Here is a 3,916-nt window from a genome sequence, read left to right as displayed (position 1 = left end):
TTACCTTTATGAGGTCGTCGGTCCACTTTGTAGGTGGACGTCCTACGATGCGCTTTCCGGTACGTAGTCTCCACTTTAACCCTGCTGGGACACCCTGTATAATGCATATAACAGTAGTGACTTAATCACTTCAATGTTATTTTATTTTTCTTATTATTTATAGAAATGACAACATCGTATCAGTGTACAAGAATGAACTCGTATTATCAACCATTATTTTTAATTAATAGAAGTAATTTATTATCTAAAACATATAGATAAATGGGTTAAGTATACATTATTGGGAACGTGCGAAGTGGGTGGAAGGGGTAAAGAAAACGATCGCTGCGCTCGTCGCGGCACAAATGTGTAACATTATGGGCAAGGGAAGCAAACAAACTTGTCTTGTCATTGTCAATGTTGTTTTGATTTTAATGTGATTGTGTTAATTTATTCAATTTTATTGATGATATTGTACATGTATGTTGTGTTTTAGTTAATTTACAGCCTCCAATCTTTTCCAAGAGTAATACTGTTGTAAAAGGTAAATAAAATTCAACTGTCGAAAAACATAACTGTTTTTTATTTTATAAAGTTCTGCACTTATATTTTTATCATTATAATATTAAATTAACACTTTCTTATCAGTATCATTACTGCAACACATCCAAACATAAGAAGTTAGCATAAATTGGAGATATTTGACGTAATATAGATTGTGGTTCACAATAGTCAGTCTTAGATACTGATCCAAACATATCTTGAAAATAGCTCCCTTTGGAATATTTACAAGCTCCAAATTGACGAATAATGGGTTCTCCCCATTGATGTTCGATGCTCGTTTTTAAATTACTAACTTTGTTGTTAATGCAACATATTAAAGCAGCAACATGTTTGCACTTGCTGCTCTGGTTATAAACGCAGCTGCATTTTACTCCTGTGACAACCCTAGCATGATCGATCTGTAATAAATGCAATGAATATTAATTTTATTACTTTCTCTAAATCTTTAGTCATATTTTTAGGTTAGGTGAGTACTTACGTTTAAACTTGTTTTATAGGGTGTCGAGGTCACCGATGTTTGACGAATGATGGTGGCTCAATAAATAACTATTGCCATTAGTTCTCAGCTCTTCTACATTCCTCACATGCTCTGCTAGCACCATTTTTTTTCCTTTTAGCTGAGTTTGGGGTTGGAAACATAATGTGTGTTTTACACACTCAAAACCAGTTTTTATAATGACGTCCATTTCTCCGTAAACAGTTTTTATCAAATTCCATTCAACGTACCATTTATTGTCTTTTAAAGTATATTTTATTTACTCTAATCAATAAAAATAAGAAAGCTGTTGTTATTTATTTTTTGACATATGCCCCTTAAAGTTTCGTTGGCAGATGGCGCTAGTGTCGTGCACGTTCCCAATAGGTACGAGTAACTCTCCTAGACAATAATAACCCTGGTGTCAATCTTTATGAGCCCCTGACAGGCTCAGTTTGGACGTCACGCTAAGAAGTACTTAACAATCATTCGGTACCGAAAAGTTGGGTCTTCCTTTTTGATGTTTACTTATCAAGCCATGTGTAAACATTTAAGTTTATTATCTACCTCAATTCAATCAATAAATAAATCTTCATGCACCTAGATGATGGAATATTTGTTCATTTTCATATCGACTCTTCTGTAAGACAAGGGCACAACTCTGTATTTTTATTTTTGTTTGAGACGATTAGATACTATGTACTTCTTACCTAATCGTACTATAACTGAGTTGGTTACGATCCAAAATCGCTAGGAGATCGTTTTACTATTTGATGATTAAAATTCCCAGCATCTTAACCGCCTTCATTTCACTTCTTGGTGCTTCCTGTTTGGTAATATTTCCCAGCCTATTAATTGTTATAAAGCCCATAAGGACATTTTCAGTACGCATAAAAGTTTCCAAATAAAGCAGAGACCTCATGAAGGACCAGGTCGTCGGCCGGGCGGCGCCGCCAGCCACAATTTCACGCATCACTGCACAGATATTTGATTACCAGGCCTCGAATGATTATTATGAACGTGCGACTATGTAGAAGCATGCTGCGTTGTCATGTGTCTGTAAATGCAAGCCTAGTCTAAACTAAAGTGCAACGAAGTTATGACGATGACGGCTGATGATAATCGCAAAAACATAGCCTACATTGCTATGTAGGTATTTATTTTTAGCTTGTACTGCAATTGAAATATACATACTCGAAATTTTTGCACTAGTCATAAAATTCTACTGTAGGTACGAAGGAATACAGGTTATCTGTGTATGTTGAAAAGAACACAAACATGCTATGGTGATTTTATCAACACTTTATCATTATGCTTACAATTTTGCTTTATAAAGAGGTTTTGGTAAAGGTAACTCTACCGTTGCCCTAACTTTATTCATAATATAAAAATTAACAATAAAACATAATTACCCCCTTACTAATAAAAAGTTACACAGTTGTTGATCACTGTTTTAAAATGACATTTCCATACTAAACGTCACTTTAAAACACTGATCAACGAGCGTGTAAGTTTTTTTAGTAAGGGGGTTAGACTCTATCTAACGTCAAAGAATCCAGGTTAAAAAAACCTTCGTTACTGATTCGTGTCCAATACTTTGGTCTACTTATACCACTAGTTAAATCTTCGAACTAGGTATTTGTTTAACCTGACCTACCCACTAACTACTAACCGTAGTACACATTTCTATTTTTAGTAATTCAGTAAGGAGTAATTTATTATTGTACTTAATACTTATACATTTCTCTAATGCTTAATTACGACCTGAGGGGCGTTCAGTCTTTCAGTATTTATCACCTTCCTGCGAAACAAAAATATGTTCAGAAAATTAAATAACCAATTTTTCTCAATTTTCATCATCCCTTATTTAGCTGAAACGTTTTTATGCTACAAGAAGTTACTAAATTCACAGTATTAGCGGTTTAGTGCCTAAAGAGAATTTTCACACATTAAGACAATAAAATTCATATTTTAAGTGAGTTAAGTTGTAAGCTGCCACAAACAAAGATACTGGCACAACTGATAATATCAATATTCCAAGTAAATAGTTCAATGGCAATGTGCAGCTTTACTCAATTACAACATAAATGTATGTACATTTATACACAAAATTGTAACCATGACCTTGTTTTTTAATTTGTGTGATCTCAACCGTTTCGTGTCAAACCGAGTTTAGGCCGCAATAGTGGCGCCACCTATTTCAAATTAATGAAACCGTAGTTCTTGCTCGTTCAAGTTCCCCCCGTACAACGCCATCTCTCGGTAGCAACTGTAACTACGTGCTACGAAGCGATTGAGTGACTACGTAGTTTTGATACTTTCCGCTAGATGGCCACGGATGAATGCGAGGGTTTATCGAACAAGTGAGCAAGTTTAAAGAAAATACGACAGATGGCGCTGCGTAACAGTTTATAATTTTTGGTGTTTGGAACTCTGGCAATCGGATTCAAACTTGCAACTAATTTACAGTTACTTGTGTCCGATTTTTCTAAATGTTAAGTAGGTAGCTGATTATTTACAATGTTTTTTTTTTCAAAGCTACTCTTGTTTTATTTTCATACATTTTATATTTGCATTGAAGTATTCTTTCAAAATAAGTTCCATACTGCTATGCCAATAAATTAATAAGATCTAGCTGTTTAGGTTATACTTACCACAGCGTCTATGACATCATTGACTTTAATGCATGTTTTGCAAGCCACGATCCGCAGGTTGTTCTCGGGTTATTATAGCCAATCAAATTAATAACATTATTATACGAGACATAAAACTCAAATTTCCTTAACGGCATTAGGCAGTCGACGAGATTATGACTGTATCACTTGGTTCTGCCTATATAAGGAGTCTTGCTAAGAAAAGGAATCGTTCGGTCTCTACATGGAGTGAAATCCTACCGAA

At 34.7% G+C, this 3,916-nt stretch overlaps 1 long non-coding RNA gene across 1 annotated transcript; it reads right to left on the bottom strand.

The window, feature by feature from the left end:
- Nucleotides 1-409: 409 nt before the first annotated feature.
- Nucleotides 410-1,398, bottom strand: LOC114351450 (uncharacterized). The gene is made up of 2 exons (XR_003655785.1): nt 1,022-1,398; nt 410-941 (listed from the first exon to the last, which is right to left on the bottom strand). It is a non-coding gene; the product is annotated as an uncharacterized LOC114351450 (long non-coding RNA).
- Between the last annotated feature and the right edge of the window lie 2,518 nt (nt 1,399-3,916).

This window comes from Ostrinia furnacalis, unplaced genomic scaffold (genome assembly GCF_004193835.3).
Source record: "Ostrinia furnacalis isolate ACB-3 unplaced genomic scaffold, ASM419383v2 OfSCF1144, whole genome shotgun sequence".
Taxonomy (NCBI): domain Eukaryota; kingdom Metazoa; phylum Arthropoda; class Insecta; order Lepidoptera; family Crambidae; genus Ostrinia; species Ostrinia furnacalis.
The sequence above is the reverse complement of the archived record's forward strand: the minus strand, read 5'-3'. Positions and strand labels throughout refer to the sequence as shown.